Here is a 23,482-nt window from a genome sequence, read left to right on the forward strand (position 1 = left end):
CAAAAATATTTCTATGAAAGAACCCAAAATCTTTTGCTTTGAAAGGAAAACCTAGGCTTTACCAATTTTCTACAAAAAGAATAAGGACAAAAACAATGACTTGCAATTACAAGTATGGAGATTCTAACATGTAATAAGGAATATGACTTGAATGAAGGTTGAACATGACATAAAAGAAAAGAACCCACAATATTGCAAACAAGAATCAATGAGAAGGAACTATTGAATTTGTATAATCACTTCTAAAAAAATCTCTACTACAAAGTTCTCATACAATCAACTCAAAAACTTGCAATGTATAAAAAATCTAAGCAATAAAGAAGAGACCACATAATAAGGTGAAAATACAATAAATAGAGCTCAAAACCCTAACTCGGATATGAGAAAGGTGCATAAAAAATAAGGCTAAAAAATCCTCCAAACTGTGAAGAAACCAATCCAATATGCTCTCAAACGCATGTGTAACTAATAGCTAACTGAAATTTGCTTCCATCTGTTGAAAAATCTATGCAAAAACTCTAGGTTAGATGTGAAAAATAAGCCATAGAAATCATATGTAAAACTACTCATCTCCATGTGAAATATGCTTAAAAAGGCCTCCCAAAGTGAACTACAGGTAGTGTAGACACCTAAATTTGATTACACTGCTTTGGTAATCTAATTTAGCCATCTCTAAAGGCATCATTAATTAAATTTTTATTTAATTAATCCTTTGCCATCCCTAGTTGATTAATTTAATTAATCATCTATAGTCCTAATTGATAAATCAAATAATCTATTATTTATCAATTAAATCCTTTTCTCCTATCTAATTCCAAAAATCCCCATTTATTAAATAAATCTATTTGATAAATGAAATCCTCAAATTCAAAAACTCCTAACCTATCTCTAATCCTCCATTTAGCCTAATCCACCCCATCCACCCATACTAACCAAGCTTAGCCACTAACTCACCCACCCTCATTAATGCCATCCACTTGCACATCTCTAACATCCCTAATCTAATCCTAAACCCAAGCCTAATCCACCCCCTAATGTTGTCACATTCCTTAAACAAGTTTAAGACTTTCGTAATCCAAACCAAAGTCTCCCCTCAAAAAGCCCAACCACTAAGTCATGAGTGCTCTTACAAAACATTAAAGACTCTTACAAGCCCACTCATGACTCTTACACCCATCTTCCACACTCTTCCCTCTTCCACACTCATTTCTCTTACATCCCTCTTACATACTCAACCCCACTCATCATGCCTTTAACCAACCCTTTACCCTACCCTCTCACACTCATCCTCCTTGTGGCAAGTGTCACCTTCCCATTGGTGCTAAACAAGCACAATCCATGTGCTCTCCTTTGAGTGCATCCTAGCCCTCCTTAAGCCTTCATCCATCCTTGCATCTAAGCCCTCCATCCCTCTACCCCTTAGCCTATAAATTGAATCCCATCCCAAGCCATTTCATCAACAATCTTTGAGCTAAAGTTACCATGCCCTTTTGAGAGCCAAAAGCCATACCCATACCCTTATAATGCCAAATTGAGAGCTCACAAAGCTACCAATTTGCCATTACCCATCTCCATTGAAGCAGCTTTTGAGCATCTTGAGCATACATCCACAGCAAAAGGACACATCTACAGAATCAAGAAAGCATGGAGTGTTTTCTCTTGTGAGGTTTGCACTTCTTGTTTGCTTTCTTTGTCTAAGCATATATGTGAATTTAGTTTTTGGTTTGTGAATGTTTACTTTATTTGTTAATGTTCTTTGCATACTAATTCTTGTTCTACATTTTGGCACGCCCGGTGGGACCCCACTATGGGTCATTTAATCATCTATTTTCATCTATATGTCATTTTTCTAACCATCTAATGTTTGTTGTTGTTTGAGTGTGTTGTGAGGGTGTTTTGCTTGTTTTTGCAGGTTAAAGAACACACTTAGGAAGAAGAAATACCATCTAAAAAAAAAAATTCGCGTTTTTTCAACTTTTTTGGCGCAGTTTTGGTCTGCAACCTGTTCTGTCTGTGAAAATCCGTGTTTGCGCAAATCGACGTCTGCGAAAATTCGCGTCTGCATAAATCGACGTCTGCAAAAATTCGCATCTGCACAAATCGACGTCTGCAAAAATTTGCGTTTGCGCAAATCGACGTCTGCGAAAATTTGCATCTGCGCAAATCGACGTCTCTACCACCGCCAATCCAAATTGTCGTCTGCGAAAATCCGCATCTGCAAAAATCAGCATCTCTGCTTGTCACCTGTTTTCTGTGTCGCAAAATCTGTTCTGTCGTCTTCGAATACTAGCGTATCTTTATTTCTGCACTTTGTAGCTTTAAAAAAAAAAAAAAAAAAAAAAAAAGTATAAATCAAAATTTGACTTTTAGTGGTTCCATAGGATTTAGACCATTTTAAGCATTTTTACGCGTAGAAAAAATAGCAAAAAAAGTTAAAATTTTTTTTCCCATAATTAAGCTCTTGTTTTTGAAGATTTTGGCTAACTAACTAAATTGCTTTTTTTTTGTTGTCTCATTGCAGGTTGGAGCACATATGGAACCACTAACCATGTTTCTTGCAGGTTTTCATGTTGCTAAAAAATGAACTTGAATGCTTAACCATTTGTCTTTGAATGCATGTTGCTAAAAAATGAACTTGAATGGTTAAACACATTTTCCATTGAATGAATGTTGCTCAAAACACACTCTTGAATATCATGGATTAAAATCAACTTTCCTTGGAATGCATGCTTAAAACAACAAATCCAATCTTGAATGCCAAGGATCAATTAACCATTGCAATATCAAACACTTCATTTGGAGCTTCTAAAATTGAACAAAACAAATCTCTTTTCCACATGCAATCTAGGTAAAGTTTGATTTTTGGACATTTAAGAAACTTTGTTAAGTTAAAATACAAATTTACAAAAATCAATTTGAGTAGTTCCTTGGACTCACCTCTTTTCTAATCACCCATCAAATATTAACCATTGGTTGCAATCTCAGCGCCATTTATGGGGATGGGTCTACTTGAAAAAGGTGTTAAATGTTCCACAATCTAACTCACTCACTTGGTCTTTGAACGTTTGCTTTAACTTTATCAAAATTCTTAAATGGCCAAAACTCTAGATTAAATCGATCACACTTCAAGTTTGGGCACTAAAATTGAACAACAACTGACGTGGAGAGCCTCCGGGCGCGCGCTTGAAATTGAATCTCACACACTTTTGTTTTGGGCTTAAAACAAATTCACACTCAATCTTGAATGCCTTAAAGAAAATTAATCGATACTTGACGTGGAGGGCCTCTAGGCGCGCGAGTTTGCTTTTGTTGACCCTAACTCTTCTTATTGTTTGCATTCTTCGATCGATTTACTTTTGTTGGCGCTTCAAGTTGGAATTGAACATTGTCTCTTAAACATGAGTGCTTGCAAAGTCTAGATTAGCACACATAAGAGTCAGTTGGTAAAAGAACAAGCGTGTTTTTTAGCCCAAGGTCATCCAAGTCTTCTCTCCCCTTGTTGTCTTTCGAGGCCATCTTGGGTGCATAAGATTAGGATCCAAAACCTTGTTTCTTTTTAGGAGGCCTGCTTGGGGATTTCATCACCCCTTGGATGACCTCAACTCCAGCGTTCCGGCGGAGTATAAGAATCAGGAGGTGAATCGAAAGACACCTCTCTTGGGATCAAGATTTTGTCATTCGGGCTAAGCCTCAAGGAACTTTATACCCTTGAGAAGTGAAAGAGGAGAAGTGGGTTACCGCTCCTCTCGGCTGTGTGACATCCTTTTGGTCTCATCTATGGATTTGGGCCTCATGTACCTTGCGTATATCGAGGACTCCCTAGCTAAACCAATTGTCAGCCTTGCAGAAAACCATCTAGGATGTTAATGTGTTTGGAGTGACTGATCGAAACATTTGTAGAACATACACACTCCTCGGTGCAAGTATCACATTCTGAGAACCACAAACTTCTATCTGGGTGTTCCTATCTATTGCTTATTTTTATTTATTGAATGCATGTTTGCCAAACTTGGTCAATCCTAGCTTAGGGCACACTTAGCGTAGTCACTGCCTATTTTGGAAGTTGAACAAGTTGAAGCAAAACAACTGAGATTTTTCCCAAAGCCAAGCAAATTTAGGAATTTATGTCAGAACAACCCAAACCCAAACGGAAGTTTCACAAGGTCAAACTCAAGCCATCTCTAGCATACCAAGAACTTTCAGCCAAGAGAAAAGAAATAACACCAAGCCCACGAATTGCCAAACTCCACAAAGCAGAGGACAAAGCTACCGACGAAGCACTTCAAGAGGCCTGGTTAGAGCGCACCATCAAATTTAGCCAACATCTAGGAGTTAATCCTGCTTATGCCTTACCAACTAGGCATGATTTCTATGATTAGACACCCTTGTTTCTCCACATCTTCTTGGATAAGCTTCACTTTAGAGTCATCTTTGTAGAAAAGCCAACCATCTTAGGTTATCCCCTTAAGCATTATTAGCTCATCCATCTCATTTAGAATCATACCATCTAGCCAGTAATCGAAAATTTGCACATCTAAGCTTTCAAAATTGTTGTCACCTTGCTAAAAGTTTGCCATTCCTAAAATCTTCCAAATCCACCAATCTCACCAAGGTTATCCCCTTGACAGAGCTTTGTCTAGGGTAATCTAGCTTTGTCACTTGTTATCCCTCATCACCTTGAGCTAAAGGTTGGGATCCACAAGTGGTCAATCTCGTGTTCTTCCTAAAGGATCATCAGTCTATCCTTAAGTTGACACAATCACCACCAAGCTTGCACATAGGAAAGCAGACCTTTGGTGCTTTGACAACATATCTTTGAAGTTAGAATCCCCAACCCAATCCTCCTTAGGTTTTGTCATATAGCTTTTCCTCAACCTAAGAAATCATTTGCATAGAAAAGCCTTCCCCCTTTTGCATCCATCAACATTATTGCATCTCATCCCTAGGAGCATTTTTCATGCCACCCGTCACTCGCTTAGCCAAGAAGAAAGAAACAATGGAGCCCTATCATTTGGATCGAACAGCCTCACCCCCCTTGAGCACTCAGCCATCCTTTAGCCTAGAGCAAGCTATGCCATCACCTACTGACATTGAAGCTTTCATGAACCAACTAGGAAATGCAGTATTGGTAAACGCCATTATAGACAAAAACAAAGAGACAATCATGGCTAATTTTCGAAGGGACAATGTAGGAACCTTTGACTTTGGAAGACCCCCTCCATTATTAGATCCATCTCACCCATTGTTTGTGCAGCTGCCACCACCCATAGGCTCTTATGATCCAAATTATCCTCAATATATTCCAAAAGAAGAGCCTCCAGCCAATCCATATGACCCAACAGACCCAAACATACCATCATCCACCCAAGTTGAAATCTCCATGCCGCAAGCCAACCCAGCCACCACCACTCCATCCTTGGTTCATACCTCTCCGCTCCAAACCCCCTTTACTCAAAACACCTCACCGTTCACCCCCTTTACTATTGCTGCTGCTCCCACACCTAGCCTTCCAAATCCACCCATCTCCCAAATTAGTGCTAGCATCTTTGGCCAACCTCAGCAATATACAACAGGGATGCCACCCATGGGGCCAATTAATCAACCTTTCATTGCCCCCAACTTGTTCACCACAACCCAAAGTACAATCCCATAATTTCCATTAAGTCTTGGGAGCTCAATACCACAAGCCACAAATCCACAAGCTACTACCTTCACTCCACAAAGCTATCAAAACCCACAAGCTACTGCCAATCTTATACCAAGCTCCCAAGTGACCCTAGCTCCCACCACCACTCTACCAAGCTTCCAAATCCAACCAAAATGCTATCAAACCCCATCAGTTCCATTCCCAAGCTTTCAATTCCCACCACCTCCACCACCAACTAATCCATTACCTCCAATTACCAACTACTTTTCAATGCCACTTCTAGGAGGTAATCCACCACCCCAGCCAACCACCAATTATTTGCAGATACCATCCCAAATGGGGGCACAACCCACATATATTGGTCAAACCCCACAAGCCCTCCGATCCTTTCCCCAAGGCTCACAACCATCTTATACCTTACCTCCACAAAGCAATCCATTTATCCCACAACCAGCTTATGTTCCTCAATCCCAACCTCAAATCCCATATCAACAGCAAGCCTCGCAACACATGCAACAATATGTGCCACCTCCCCCTCAACAACCCGTCATCCACCATGCAGCTACCCAAACAATGTACAATCCCTATCAGCAAATCCCTCACAGCCATCCATATTCAGTGGCCCCATCCAGCACATACCTACCTCAAGACACTCCTACATTGGGGGCACCCCAACCATCACCTATCAATTCAGAGTGGGAGCAAATGAAGATAGCTCTGAAAGCCATCCAAGAAGGGAATGATCCAAAGACATTCAAGTTTGAGAATGTGTGTCCTTACCCATTTGACAGAGCCATTACCACAATACCATTTCCCAAACACTTTGAGGTACCTAAATTTGACAAATTCAGAGGAAAAGGAGACCCTGTCACACATATCAAAGAATTTTACATGCATTGCCAGGACGTGGCATACAATGATGTCTTCCTCTTGCACCTTTTTCCCAAAAGCTTGGCTGGACCAGCTCTTGAATGGTTTTATAGAATCCCCTATGGCACAATTAAAAACTTTGCTGAATTATCTGAGGCATTTGTAGCCCAATATGCCCATCTTGTTGAAACAGAGCTATCAATAGTTGATCTTGTCCACACCAAGCAAAAAGGTGGAGAAAGCCTTGCCGAATACCTGCAAAGATGGCAAACCCTTACCACCCGCATATCTTGCACCTTGCCAGAATGCCATGTGGTGAAAATGTTTATTGATAATGCACATCCCAGCTTGGCTCACCACATGACCATGAACTGTTTGCAGACCTATAAGGATATCAAAGAGAAAGGAATGATTCTTGAGCAAGGACTCATCAAAGATGGTGTGGTAAAGATTTACAAAGAGGCCAACCAAAATCAATCACATTCCAATGACAAGTCTAGGTATTGGAACAAAAACAAGCATGTTGCAACAGATGGGGTTACTGACACCAAACATGTGAATATTGTTGGTCCTTCTCAAAACCAGTCTAACCCACCATATCAAACAAACAACCAACAAGCTATCAATTACCAACAATGAAATAACCAAAGCTATCAAAACCACAATACAAGACCCAACTTTCAAGGGTCTAACAATCAAGCTAATGCCATCAACGTAGCTGCAGGGCAAAAGCCCAGATTCCAACCTGCACCTAGAAACTATACACCCCTTGGTGAGCCATTGGATGTTATTTTTGAGAAATTGGCTAAGGAAAACCTCATCAAATTTCCTCCTACCCAGCAAATTGATCCAAGCCAATCCAAAGCTGCATGGTACAAGGACAATGAGTATTGCAAGTTCCATAGGGTAAACGGTCACACCACCCTCAGATGCATGAAACTGAAAGACTATGTGCAAGACCTCATTGATCGGAAGGAAATCACTGTTGGTGCCCAAACCTCTCCCAATGTAGGCTTACAGATTTATCAAAATGCTTTTCCTCCACACAACAACCAAAATCCTGGAAAAGCACCTATCCAAAACAACACCAACAACCAGCCAAACCAACAGCATGGGAAGAACAATGACCACACTTCATCCTATATAGACTATGGTAGCCTTATAGGTTGTATATCTAAGAAAGAGCCTTCTGTCAATGTTATCAATATCCGAGGACCAGACAATGAGTGTGTGGTCACCACTCAAAGAGCACAATTTAACATCGCAGGCCCACCAGTTTCATCAACACCATCAGCTCCATCAAAAAGCCGGTACAATATCTTGGAACACCTTGGGAACATGCCAGCCCAAATATCCATTTTAGACCTTCTCCGCACTAGTCCTGTGTACAAAGACATCCTTGACAGTGCTCTCATAGAATCCCGTGTCCCTTCTGATATCAATGCTACTGATTTTCGTAATCTTGTTGGACACCTTTCATCCTCATGTGCCCTATCTTTCAAACCCACCAACATACCCACGGTTGAGCCAAATCACACCCTTCCACTTCGCATAGCCATCATGGTATCCAATTTTGCCGTGAAAAGAGTAATGATAGATAATGGATCACCCTTGAACATTTGCACCCTAAAATTCATAAAACAAGCTGGGTATACTAAGGCAGATATGATCAGTGAGGTTATCACCATCAAAGCTTATGACAACTTGGAAAGGAGCACAAAAGGGACTATTTTGCTACCAATCAAGGTTGGGCCGGTCATCCAAGAGACAGTTTGCCATGTTGTTGATCTAAACCTACCATTTAACATCCTCCTCGGTCGCCCATGGATTCATGCTATGAAGGCTGTTCCATCCACCTACCATCAGTGCATCAAATTTCCGCATCAAGGCACTGAGGTAACCATCCATGCCGATCCAGAACCCTTTGCTTACTGCAATTCGGTTGAAGCTTCATATACAAACCATTGCCCTGGAATAGACATCAACACAGCCATCGCTAGCTCATCCCACACTTATAATGATACAGAAACCATCCTCGCCTCCACCCTATCTACTGTAAAGATCAACAACAAAGGCTGTGGAGAATATAGTCTATCAGATGCATTTGCTGTCGGAGCAATCCCACTTGATCCACATACCCATGGACGGCCAACATATCACAAAGCTAAGGAGATTCCACCTCCTCGATACAAATGGTTTGGCCCAACCACCTTTGTGTCCTCAAAAATGCCTCTTCATGAGGAGCTCACTCCAGATATCAACAATTGGTTACATAAGGATGCACCTCCAAGAAATCAAGCACGCCTTGATCACTTCAGCCAGAAGTATCCCCAACAACATAAGCTCATCACTGAAAAATGGAACTATCAAGGAGGTGGACTAGGACCAGAAGAAAGGGGCATGCAATGTCCCATCGAAGCACATAATTGGGAAATGAAGTCAGGTCTTGGCTTTGGCATACCCACAACTGGGGGCACCAACGAGAACGGTCACGCTTTTTCGAACATCCACCGCGACCTTGTTGAAATTGAAGACATTCCTGAGGAAGTTGAAAAGAGAGCCTATGACGATATCCCAGACCAAATCTTCCTAGGAGACTCTGTTCTCCGAGAACTATCCATCCATCTCATTGACCTACCACTTGCTCATCCACAACTCATAGATTGGGACCAACCAAGTGTCATACATATTGATGAGTTCGCATCAGAGGAAGCACTTCTAAGATTCATGGGAGCCGAAACTCCTCATAAGAAGACAAAGCCAGATTCTGCCTACATCTACAAGCTAGATCCAAAGGGGTATTTTGGAGAAAATCCCCAACCTAGTTTCGATACACCCAAAACTGAAACTAAGGTAAATCTGGGACTAGCTAAGGCAGCGAAGAGAACCCCTCAGCAAGAAAATCCAGAGCCACAAGCAGAACATGAGGATTTAGTATTGCCTCCTCAAGATAATCGACCAGAGGTGTCTTCTATTCTAATAGAGGATACTAGAGAAGTCAACATTGGTTCTTCAGAGATCCCTAGAATTGTTCACATTGCTGCATCCCTATCACAAGACCAAGCTGACCTCCTCTTTGAGGTTTTACGAGAGAACATTGGCCGATTTGCATGGTCATATTAGGACATGCCAGGACTTGATCCAAAGCTTATAGTTCATCATCTTGCAGTCGATCCAAAGATCAAGCCCGTCAGACAAAAGCTTAGAAAAATGTACCCCAAGGTGGCATTACTAGTCAAAGCTAAACTAGAAAGAATGTTAGCTGCTAAGGTTATTCGACCTATCGACTACTCAGAATGGATCTCCAACATGGTCCCTATCACTAAGCCTTCTAGTGACATCAAAATCTGCACTGATTTTAGAGATCTTAACAAAGCTTGTCCAAAGGATGATTTTCCCTTGCCCAACATAGATATGATTGTAGATCTTACAGTTGGACATGAAATTCTGTCCCTTATGGATGGATTTTCCGGGTATAATTAGATCAAGATTGCAGAAGAGGACCAGCATAAGACAACATTCACTACCCCTTGGGGAACCTTTTGCTACACCATGATGCCTTTTGGCCTAAAGAATGCTGGGGCTACCTATCAAAGAGCTATGACAACCATTTTCCATGATCTTATCCATAGCATTTTGGAAGATTATGTGGACGATATCCTAGTCAAATCTCACACCTTCATGGATCATCTTGCTGACCTGGAAAAAGTCTTTGATAGGTTGGCCCAATATCATCTCATGCTAAATCCCAAGAAGTGTGTCTTTGGGGTCACATCTGGCAAGCTTCTAGGCTTCATAGTTTCTAAATGGGGTATAGAGATCGACCCCAAAAAGGTCAAAGCTATCTTAGACATGCCTCCTCCCCAGACACTACGACAGCTTTGCTCCCTTCAGGGAAAACTTCAATCTGTCCAGCGCTTCATCTCCCAACTTGCAAATAAGTGTACACCATTTTCACACTTGCTAAAGAAAAATGAGAACTTCAAGTGGGATCTTTTATGTCAGCGTAGCTTCGATCAGCTCAAGCAGTATCTCACCAATCCCCCTATCTTGGTTCCACCAGTTCCTGGTCGTCCCTTGATCTTGTATATATCAGCAACACCTACTGCCCTAGGGGCACTTCTAGCACAACATGATGATTATAGCAGAGAGAGAGCCATCTACTATATCAATAGAACCCTAGTTGGTTATGAACTCAATTACACTCCTATGGAAAAAGCTTGTTTGGCAGTTGTTTTCTCAACTCAAAAGCTTCACCACTACATGCTAAGTCATACCATCCAACTAGTCTCCAAGATTGACCCTCTCAAGTATATGCTCTCCAGAACAACACTTACAGGCCGTTTGGCCAAATGGGTTATGCTACTAAGTGAGTTTGACATCCAGTACATGGACAGAAAGGCAATCAAAGGGCAAGCTATAGCAGATCACCTAGCTGATGCACCTCTAGTAGATGCATATCCTTTGCTCACAGAATTTCCAGATGAGCATATCTGCCTAATTGAAGAACAACCCCCATGGAAGCTTTATTTTGATGGCTCATACACCTCTCATGGATCAGGGGCAAGAATATTATTAGTTACACCTCAAGGAGATTACATTCCAAAAGCCTTCAAGCTACAATTCCCTAGCACCAACAATATAGCAGAATATGAAGCTCTTGTAACAGGATTAAAGATAGCTGCAGAATGGAATATCACTGAGTTAGAAATCTTTGGCGATTCCCAACTCATCATCAAATAAGTCTTAAATGAATATCAAACCAAAGATGAAAAGCTATTACCCTACAAAGAGCTAGTTGATCAGCTGACCCAACATTTTACAAAGCTTCAGTTTACACAAGTGCCTCGAATGCAGAATAAGGCAGCAGATGCCATGGCCACTATCAAATCGCTCTTGGAAATTCCCCAAGAAGCTACGCAGTATGAATTTTTAGTTGAGCAGCTCCTCACACCCGCTTATGCGAATGAGGATTCAAACCGTGTTTGTATCTTGGTTGGTCCCCAATCCAATGGTACCATGAAATTCACGCTTACCTTAATGATGGTATCATATCCCCTCACCTCACACACACCCAACGCCAAAACCTTATTCGAAAATCATCCCGCTATGTTATCATAGCCAATACCCTATATCGTCGGGGTTATCATGATACCCTCTCTTGATGTTTAGATTAAAATGAGGCTGCGATGGCATTAAAAGAAGTACATTCCAGACTTTGTGGTGCCCACACGAGTGGTATTGTCCTAGCACGAAAAATCCTTAGAGCAGGCTACTATTGGCCTACCATTGAAGAAGACTCTTGTGACTTTGTCAGAAAGTGTCTCCCATGTCAACAACATGCAAATCTTGTGCACGCTCCAGCACAGGATCTACAGCCTATTGCACCACCTTGGCCTTTTGCTTGTTGGGGCCTTGATCTAGTTGGAATATCACACCTCTCTCATCTGATGGACATAAATGGATAATAACAACTATAGACTATTTCACTAAGTGGGTGGAAGCAGTCCCCCTAGTCTCAGCTACAGGAGTTCAAGTCTCCAAGTTCATCTTGTACCACATTGTTTGCCGCTTCAGCATCCCATCCACCATCTTCACTGACCACGGAGGTAACTTTGAAAATCTCAACATGGAAGAATTATGCACTTCCCTCCACATCCATCACCAATTTTCTAGCCCATATTTCCCACAAGGTAACGGCCAGGCAGAGGCAACTAATAAAACCCTCCTCAAAATCTTAAAGAAAGTTGTCAATGATTCCGACCGTGATTGGCACCTTCAAATAAATCCGACTCTATGGGCCTATCGAACTTCCTTCCGTACATCCACAGGCACAACTCCATACTCCCTAGTCTATGGTGCCAAAGCGGTATTACCTATAGAAGTTGAACTTCCCTCACTACGCATATCTTTGCGAGGGCAAATCTCAGATGAAGAATACAGAGTAGCTCGACTCACCCAGCTAGATATCTTAGACGAGAAGAGAAAACAAGCCCATGACCATCTCACAGTCTACCAAACTCGTCTCAAAAGGAATTTCAACAAGAAGGTGCTCCCACGACACTTTAAGCCAGGTGATATGGTCCTCAAAGAAAATATGAAAGTCCAAGCAGATCGAGAAAAGAAAGACAAGTTTGAACCTACATGGCTTGGTCCCTATGTGGTTATTGCCTCCTTTGGCTCTGGAGCCTATCAATTATCTACACTAGAAGGAGAACTCTTGAATGATCCCACTAACATCATTCATCTCAAGAAGTTCTATGCTTGAAGATCTTTGGTATACCCAGCTTTTGAAAAATACAAAAAAATAGTAAAGAGAAATAAGCATCCAATGGTGAAAACTTGGCAATTCAAGCGCCTTGGATAGGTACCTTGGTGAAAACCTGGTAATTCAGGCGCCTTGTGTGCTACAGACTAATCCATTATCTATCACTACTGTATCCCTCATCCATTCACCCACCATCCCATAAAACACCTGCTTGTTCCCTTGGTGTTCCAATCAAATATCCAAAATCTGATGGAGCTTGTCAATACCTCTTGTACAGCTTGAAAATCTTGTACCAAAGCTTGTATTATACCTTGTAAATCTTGTACCATACCTTGTATATATCTGAATCTTGTCCAAAGCTTGTACCATATTCCAGCTTGTAAATAATCTTGTATCCTAGCTTGTATCCTATCACATGCACACACAGAATCCCATTTTCCTTAAGCTTTTCACAAACCATCTACCTATCCACCTATCAACTATTATAGACATCCCATCCTTCACAAACATTTCCATCTCACAAAAAAACAAAACATGAACAAACTTGTACATTTGTAACATATCTTGGTTTGTCAGCTTGTACATCCTCTTTAGCTTAGTATCAATGTATCTATCCGGCTTTCGTGTTAGTTCATCCTTGGTCAACATCTTGCACACATCGCACACCTTGGTTAGCTATTCCAATGCATCCTTTAGCTAGATCTCATGTCACCAAAGTGTTATCCTTCTTAGTTTAGCTTGCCAGACACATCACTCATCCAGATCCATCAGCTTAGGTGCTCTCTGATAGATCCTTGCAGGATATAGCTTTCCTCATGTCTGATCTTGGTCCGTTAGTACCTTGTCCTACCCATCTCGTTGGCAAACCGTTCTTTTTTGGATTTTCGCTTTCTTTTGATTTGGGATCTTCCCTTTTGGGTCTTGAAATATCTTTTCCAAGCAATCTCCTTGTTCCCTCCTCAAGGTTGCCACGATCTTCCATATCATGGTATGCTGCGAATGGGGCAATCAGAGCATAAGGTCTTGATAAGGTCTTTTGCTCGTTTTCTTTTTTTGCTTGTGGGTTACCTAGTGTCGTTTCCACACTGCTTCCTCTGGGATTCATGTGTGATACTGGGGCAATCCTTGCGTGTTTGTTTTGAGCCAGTTTGTCAGTCCTCTGGACGGTTGGTAAAAAGGCCTTGATGTTATTGGTAACCCTGGAAATTAACCAACAGTCCTATAGCAAATCTAGTGCTCAACTACATGGTGGTACTTCTCTTTGAAGTATCCCCCTGCTCAAAAAGCTTCAATGGATTCCCTTCATCTCCATTATCACCCATCCATATCCTACATCTGTCACTCCTACCCCAGCTTATGTATCAGTATCTCTTTGAATCACTCCTCACACTTAGCTTTAGGGATCCACAATCCTAGTCTTAGGGATCCACCAATCAAATCAATCCACCAAGCCTCATCTTTCAAGATCCACAATCCTAGTCCTAGGGATCTCCGAAACCCATCTTCCACCAATCTGACTCTTTGAAATCTTGTTGCATCAGCTTTATCATTCTATCATCCATCTCCCTACCATGGATTCCTTTTATAGCGCTCCGCTCCTCCATCTCCCCCCCCAATCCTGGAAAGTCTTAAGCTTGCTTTACTATTGTGCCTCTGATTTCCCTTTATCATTCTCCCGTAGTGAGAGTTTGAGCTAATTCAGCCCCTTCTCTTCGCCAACCTGCGTCTCAGCTCGTCTCAATTTCTTGTACTTTTCAAGAAGTTGTCGAGCCTCATTTCTCTCCCCGCCGCCTTCTTGAGGGGGCATCATCTAAGTCTAGTCTCTCCTCTTCTTATCCGAGACTGGGGCAACCTTGTTGCTAAAACATCTTCCTTGTGTCGTCTTCATTCGAACTTATTTGAAATAGTGTTGTCTCAACACTATGTCAAAGAGGGGCAAAATGTAGACACCTAAATTTGATTACACTGCTTTGGTAATCTAATTTAGCCATCTCTAAAGGCATCATTAATTAAATTCTTATTTAATTAATCCTTTGCCATCCCTAGTTGATTAATTTAATTAATCATCTATAGTCCTAATTGATAAATCAAATAATCTATTATTTATCAATTAAATCCTTTTCTCCTATCTAATTCCAAAAATCCCCATTTATTAAATAAATCTATTTGATAAATGAAATTCTCAAATTCAAAAACCCCTAACCTATCTCTAATCCTCCATTTAGCCTAATCCACCCCATCCACCCATACTAACCAAGCTTAGCCACTAACTCACCCACCCTCATTAATGCCATCCACTTGCACATCTCTAACATCCCTAATCTAATCCTAAACCCAAGCCTAATCCACCCCCTAATGTTGTCACATTCCTTAAACAAGTTTAAGACTTTCCTAATCCAAACCAAAGTCTCCCCTCAAAAAGCCCAACCACTAAGTCATGAGTGCTCTTACAAAACATAAAAGACTCTTACAAGCCCACTCATGACTCTTACACCCATCTTCCACACTCTTCCCTCTTCCATACTCATTCCTCTTACATCCCTCTTACATACTCAACCCCACTCATCATGCCTTTAACCAACCCTTTACCCTACCCTCTCACACTCATCCTCCTTGTGACAAGTGTCACCTTCCCATTGGTGCTAAACAAGCACAATCCATGTGCTCTCCTTTGAGTGCATCCTAGCCCTCCTTAAGCCTTCATCCATCCTTGCATCTAAGCCCTCCATCCCTCTACCCCTTAGCCTATAAATTGAATCCCATCCCAAGCCATTTCATCAACAATCTTTGAGCTAAAGTTACCATGCCCTTTTGAGAGCCAAAAGCCATACCCATACCCTTATAATGCCAAATTGAGAGTTCACAAAGCTACCAATTTGCCATTACCCATCTCCATTGAAGCAGCTTTTGAGCATCTTGAGCATACATCCACAGCAAAAGGACACATCTATAGAATCAAGAAAGCATGGAGTGTTTTCTCTTGTGAGGTTTGCACTTCTTGTTTTCTTTCTTTGTCTAAGCATATATGTGAATTTAGTTTTTGGTTTGTGAATGTTTACTTTATTTGTTAGTGTTCTTTGCATACTAATTCTTGTTCTACAGGTAGAACTAGTTTCAACTGCCTCATAGCTGGCTAAAAATGGCACTTAAGTGCTCCTTAAGTGCATGAAGTCAAACTACCTCCTTACTGAAAATGAACTTCACGTAATGGGTAGTTGACAAAAATAGTCTACTTTGGCTCAAAACCAAACTACATATTGAACTGAAAGTAATTCCAATCATAAAAAATATAACATAAAGCTCAACTCACCATAATAATTCTTTGCATTTAAAATAATTAATTAATATCAAATGCTTTATAACTCTAGCACTTTGATAAAATTAATTTTACAATCATATTATGTATGCAAAGAATTAATTATTATTTCTAATTTATCAATATTAATTAATTTAATATATATTAAATAATGAGTCATTATTTAATCCATATTAAATGTATTAATATAAAAAATGAGAATTGATAAATAAAACTAATAACTAAAGTTATATATTAATATGATAAACTCATATTAACAAAAGTTCAATTAATAGAGAAAGTAAAAATCACACTCTTCTCACACATAGACCTAACATGGTTTATGAACCGGATATTATAATCTTTAGGATTCCATGTTGTAAATGAGAAATAACCCTATCTTATTGTTTGATTTTTCACTTTGGAAACTTTGGAGTCTTCTCTGTTGTAGCCGATCAAGCACTAGGGTTTCAGAGTTAATGAAGGTTTTCTTGTATATTCTGGCATTTGGGTCAGCTCAAAATTCACCACCTAAATGAAGACTATTTTCTAATTTCAAACTATATTTCAGTAACCAAAGATCATTCTCTTCTGGTAAATCACAAGCTCAAAACTCTTGACTTGTAATATGCAATTTCCTTCTCCAATGATTGTGGTCTTGACAAATAGCTTGTGTTTTGACTGGATATATGCAATATTAAAGATGGATCTGCACTTTCTTTTATAAGATCATTCACTCTGTGTATGGACTAGATGCCATTTTTCTCTAACCAGTTTTGAGTATCCTTGTAGATATATAAAATGGATTTCCTACATATACCCACTCTCATAGCTTCACTTCATTGTTTTTCTCACAAGAATATGATGAGGGTTGGAAGATTAAAAACAAATGATGATCTCTTTTTATATGGGTTTTTGCATTACCACTGTTGCTAATTGGTATGCTCCTTGTCTTGGATTTACCATTTTGTTGATGTTGAAACACACTCAAACACATTGCTAAAAATAAGGCTTTAATTAGAATGCTATAACTTTTGCAATACAACTCTTATTGGGAGGAAAATTAATGGGTTTTTTCATTTTGATGTCCTTGAAATCCTGTTAAAATTTCAGCTCAACCCAGTTTACGAATTAAGAGAATGAAAAAGAAGAAGAAGACTATCAAAATGTTGCTAAAAGCCACATTCTATAATTTTCTCTTTGTATTTACTTAATCTGATACTAGTGGATGGAAAATTTGTATACATTTGATATCTTTGAGTTGTGATTTGCATTTATATGCTACTTTTTCTTACTAATTTGTATATAATCAGTTTACTCTTTATAATCTTCATGAACATATGAAGATTTCTTGTAGCACTCACTTTTTGTGATTTCTGTGTATCTAAACACTTTGAATGAAATCTTTAACTTTCACTTTATTTCTCCTCCTGTGCTTTATTATTGCCATGAAATATTGCTGATTTCTATTACCATTGTTTGATCTTTAAAAAACTACTTTCTGTTTGCTCCATTGAATCTTTATTTATCATATGGAACTCTTTAAATTTGCACATTATTTCCCTTTTCTATGTTTTGTCATTTTTGTTCTCATATGACTGTTCACTTGAGCACCTTTATTATGATCATTACTAAAGATAATATTCAATGGTTTTTAGCTCTTGATAGTAATACATTTCCTTGTGTTGATAATAATAATCTTCCATTATAATGTTTGTCATTTACTTTTGTTTGTTCATGTTGTTTTGAATTGATGTTATATCCATGATTATGGTCACAATATAACAACCCTCTAATGTGACACATTTGAATTCTTAGGCATGAAAATTTCTATAAGTGTGCCCTATTGTAGCAACATGTCCTATTGTTTTATAACTAAAATATCATTATAGTAAACTAAAAAAATAGTGCACCTTTCTCCTTTATCTGAAACTTACAATCTTTTCTTGAATATGAACAAGTAGCTTTTAAATTTACTAAAATATCCTTTGTGTTTGAAAACCAAAATCTTTAACGGCTGAATGGTTTCACAACAAATTTATTGTCCCTCCAACAACCTCTCGCCCATTTTCTATCTTCAGCTACTCCATGATTCAATTGAAAAGTTTCATACTTGAAATTGTGTATGTCCATTTGACAATCTCCTCATTGTCTTCAGTATTTTCCATTTCATGATTTGACTAGAAAGTTTCATGCTTCTAATTTATGCATGTCCCTTCTATGGTCTCCTTAGGATGTTCAATCTTCTACCATGGTTCAACTAGAAGGTCCCATACCTATAATTTATGTATACCACCTCAACAATCTCCCCAAGATCTTTGCCTCTACATGATTCAGTTGAAAGGCTTCATGTGCATAACTTATGGACGATCCTTCAACAATCTCAAACCTTCATACCTGTATCTGTGCATGAAAAAAACTTATTTGTACAAAACCTATTTTGCATTTAGATGTTTCTCTTTCCTTTGCAACTTTTAATGCACATGATGATGTATGCAATTTTTGTTTTGTTTAGGGAGAATATATAGCATTGACTATTATGTTCTTTGTTTCTCAAGCTTAGTCATTTCATGTGATTGACATCATTTCTTCTTCTTCTCTATAGGTGTGGCAACAAGGATGTGAGAACTTAGGATCTCCATCAAGTTCAACATGCCTGCCTCCATACTAGACAATGATGATATCAATGATCTCTTTCAATGTTTCTAGTTTTCATTGCTCATATATAGATTTTAACTTTATTGAGAATGTATTCAATGAATTTTAAAGTTTTAAACAAAACTTGCTTGTTTTTAGATAGTTACCACGACTTGTGTGAAATGAAATAAAATATCTTTTGTACATGTATTCATTCTTATTTTTTGCAAACTTTGAGCCTTATGAAATACTTTGAAAGCATGTTAAAATCCATTTAATAATTTAAATCAGCATGAAACAATGCAATTCCATAACTTGTCATTCTTACCCAACAATGATGTATGAATTCAATTTGAAGCTATTTTGACATAGGCAATAAAATTATACAAACTTTGAAAATTTTTGCATATGTAGTGAAAATAGTTAACAGGTACATGGAGTTCCCTTGAAGTTGACTCCCCTAATGGACTAACTAGCATGCCACACACACTTCCTGGACTATTTTGTTCATCTTTGATGGGTTGACTAGTATTGCGCACACACTTTCTATACCATTCAATGTCATCCCCATTTATAGAAACCTTTCCCCCTCTTCCTTCTTCCTCTTTCTTGTGTGGTTCACAATAGGACACACAAACCTCATTGAGCAACTACACCCTCTTTGTAGCGCTTATCTTTCTTATCATGATTTTGTTGGACTAACTGCCAATGTTCCCCTTCAAGATTCATGACATGGATTAACTGCCTCCTGTGTTATACAAGTCTAGTGGTTATATTAGACACTTACAAGTCAATCTTTTGGTGAAATGATAATCCTAGCTTATAAAAAGTGGTATCAGAGCTTGGTCATAGGTTCAAATCTCCTTAGGTAATGCTGAGGGGGGGATTGTTGGACTAACCACCAATGTTCCCTTTCAAGATTCATGACATAGATTAACTTCCTCCTATATTCTATAAGTCTAGTGGTTGTATCAAGCATTGATAAGTCAATCTTTTGGTGCAACAACAATCCTAGCTTGTAATAGATTCTAGATGTGATAAAGACTCAAGTCTCTTGGAGGCTTGCTGATTTCTTTTTTGCCTAGATCATGATAAGATTAGCTATTTTTCTCTTGATCTAGTTTACTATGAGTTTGAGGAAATTCATACCCCTACTAAAATAGGGGATGATTGTACCATTTTAAAATGGATGCACTTTCCTTTTAAGACTTTTAGCACCCTTTCCATAATGCCTTCTTTGGACCATGGATGTGCCTGTGCTCGATCATCTTTACTCTTCTCTTCTTCCTCTTTCCACCCTATTCCTCCTGGTATTTGACTCTGCTTTCTGTGGCACTCCAAACTTGACCCTCAAGACCAATTTGACTTGTTATGGACTAGGTAAATCCAGTTCAACCTAGTCCTTGGTGGCTTTGGGGCTTGGGGCTTGAAATACCTTAGGGGTTTAATTAGTTTTATTTCGCTCTCCCCTTGGCTTGTATTTTTTTCTTGCCTGAAAACTCATATATAAGGAGACTTGGGGGCTTCATTTTCATATTTCATACACACCAAGATTCATATTCTTAATTTCTTCTTCTCAAGTCAATATTTCTACCTTTTGCATCCAAGTAGTTCAAGTATTCAAGATTTTCAAGAATTCAAGAAAGGAGATTTCTATAGAAGGATACTTTGTGAGCATTTTCTCTTCAAGATCTAGCTTATGGTTGGCCATCAAGGGAGGATATCTACATTGAAACATTCATTATCATCTTCATTGAAGAACATCTACATCCATTGCACCATGATGGGATAATGGTGGATCCATTGCAAAGTGTGGAGATATCCTATATTCCTAATTCAAGATCTACAATACATTAACATACAAAATCCTTATTGATAAGGGTTTCAAGAAAGGTGAATCATAACATTTATGTTTATCAATAATGATTGATTCCTTAACCTAGGTCTTGACCAAGGGAAGCCCTCATCAAACCCTAACCTAAAAACCCTTCTTCTTTTGTGTTTATCTGTTGGATACTGTAGGTGCACTAAAAGTACCCCAATTTTCAAAACTTTTAAGTTGCCACCCATGATAAATTTCCACTAATGTATTCCTTGATTCTAAGAAAGTTTCTATGAAGGATCGAATTGTTTCTAAGTCTAGATATGCAGATGTGGAAGTAAAATGGTGAAAATCTGACAAAGTTTTAAAGAAACGGATAATTCATTTTCTGCTACAATTTTTCAAGTCAAAGTTCATTTTTCCCCCATGAAGAAGCACTTCTTGAATTTTCCACAATGGAGTAGTCGAATCAAGATTTCCCACCAAAGGAAAAATACGTACTGGAAAATTCATTTTTCGCTGCATCTTTTGCAATCATTTTTAGATTTTCCATTGGAGAAGCAAATGTTTCATTTTCCACCAAAAGGAAAAGCGTAGTGGAAAACTCATTTTCTACTATGCCTTTCGTAGTCATTTTCAGATTTTCCATTGGAGAAGCAAATGTTTCATTTTCCACCAAAAGGAAAAATGCGTACCAAAAAATTCATTTTTCGCTATGCCTTTCATAGTCAAAATTCAATTTTCCTAATGAGGAGAGAAAAGGAAAATCTCAATCCTCAATGAAGGTATATAGGGTCTAGTATCAAGATCACTCCAAAAAAGTAATTTGTGAATCAATCTACATCAAAATTGTGCCCACTACATGGAAATGGAAAATTGAAGATTGAAAATGGAATTTCCACCAAGCATCAAATCCACAATAGAGAGATGGAAAAGAGCTCTTAATTAATTAAACAAAGAATGATAATCTCATAATGATTTATCGCTTGAAGATTTGGACATCAACATGACATTAAATATGAAGTGGAAAATCCATTTTCTACTACTCCTTTCACAGTCAATTTGGAGTTTTCCACAAAAGGAAGAAGACAAAAGTTAAATTTCCACAAAGGATGAATTGGAGTGTTCCATAACCAATGACCTGATAGCATTGAAGAAGTATTGTTTATTAATTATTTTCAAAGTGTAGCTGTTACTAGAATGTGTGAATTTCACCTACAACAGAGAAGTGGAAAACTGAGAACTTGGTACGCTTTTCAACCTTAATTTGGGATTTTTTGCCACAAGAATTCCAAAGAATCACTCCCAAAATTTAGCAAAAAATCAACATGGTAAGCATGGAAGAACATACTAGCAGATTGAAGATATCTAGTTTACAAAGCATGTGAAAGAAGAATGGCTAGAAACTTTATTTTATCAATTCTGATTTTCTAATAGTCATATAGACCAGTGTTCAGTAGCTCATATCTTTTGACTCAAAGATTAATTTTTCGATCACTTTGGTCAGAATGCAAATAATTAGGTTTGGAAAAACATATCCAAAAATGAGCTCAATCGAATGGTGGAAGGAAAAAATATGCCTCCCGAAACATAATCCATTTTTACTTAGCAGCAGTATTTATTTTGCTGTCCGCCCAACAAGGAAAGATTTTGATATTGATTTAACATATTTAAATGTCAATTGTTAAAATATAATTTAAATATGTTAATATATATCATTATTAACTTTAAAAGTTAATAAGAATATCAATTGTCAAAAGGAAAAAGGTGAGAAGTCAAATTGACAAGAGTCAGTTATAAAACTGAAAAGTCACCAGAAGAAACCAAACGATTGCTGAAGAATGTATTTATTGTAAAACCTTTTCATCTACAAAGGGTTCTTCTTTTCTGCAAGAGTAGGTATTGCTGGAGTAGAGGGGACATAGTAGTTTATGTCATGTATTTCATTTCATGCACTTAGGGGTTTTATGTTTTGATTTCTGTAAAAGATTTGGCCAGAGTTGCAAGCAAATAAAAATCAGAGCATTGTATTTGTTGTGTTCAAAACAAAAAAGAGTTTTGCTTCAAATCATAGAATTTGGGTTTTATTTTCTGAATATATTCAATTAGAGCATTGTTGTATTCAATTTTGGACAGTATCTTGCATCTTGTGTCAAATAATGAATGTGTTGTGGATCATAGTATTTGCATGTATTCCTATTACAAAAATCTGAATATTAAATCTTCATTTCTTCATTGCATTCACATAGTTTGCATCCATATTGCATTACTGGTATCAAGAAGTCATAGGAATTGTGGGTTCTTGGCATTGGCTAGGTTTAGGAACTAAAATATGCCTGAGTTAGTTCTATCTAGGGCTAGCTTGGATTTCCTCTTTCGTTCTCAGGTTAAGAACATACCCAATTAGTTTAGGAACAAACAAATTCATTGAATATCATTGATAAGGGTGTCGTACCTTTCAATTTAGAGGAAATCTATCAACCTCATGATAGATTATCCAACTGTTAGTATCAAATTGTTTCTCACAAGTTTGGGCATTTAAGAGTTAAATTGGAAAGAATAATTTGTTTGCCAATAGATTTTTGGTGACTCCACTGGGGAGGCGGAAAAGAAGATTAGTGGGGAGTTTTACTTCCTCAATTTATTATCATCCATATTGCTTGGAGATTGGTGACTCTGTTTTTAATTCTCAGAATTTGTGGTCAAGCAATTCAATGCTTTCATTTTCAAAATTTGAGGTACCTCCCCTAGGATGGAGGTTAGCCTCTCTGTTGAAGAATACTACTTGAAATATTCAATTTTTTTAAGAGATTGGATACCAGCGAGAGATGAAGATGTTTCAGACATCTTTATCTTTATCCCAGGATTCAAAAACCCAATTGAAGAAGTTACTGAAGATATGGTGAGAAGTGTGAATTGGTTGAAGGCTGCCCATGGATTTTT

This window comes from Cupressus sempervirens, chromosome 9 (assembly GCF_028749045.1).
Source record: "Cupressus sempervirens isolate cs-2001-9-10 chromosome 9, ASM2874904v1, whole genome shotgun sequence".
NCBI lineage: Eukaryota > Viridiplantae > Streptophyta > Pinopsida > Cupressales > Cupressaceae > Cupressus > Cupressus sempervirens.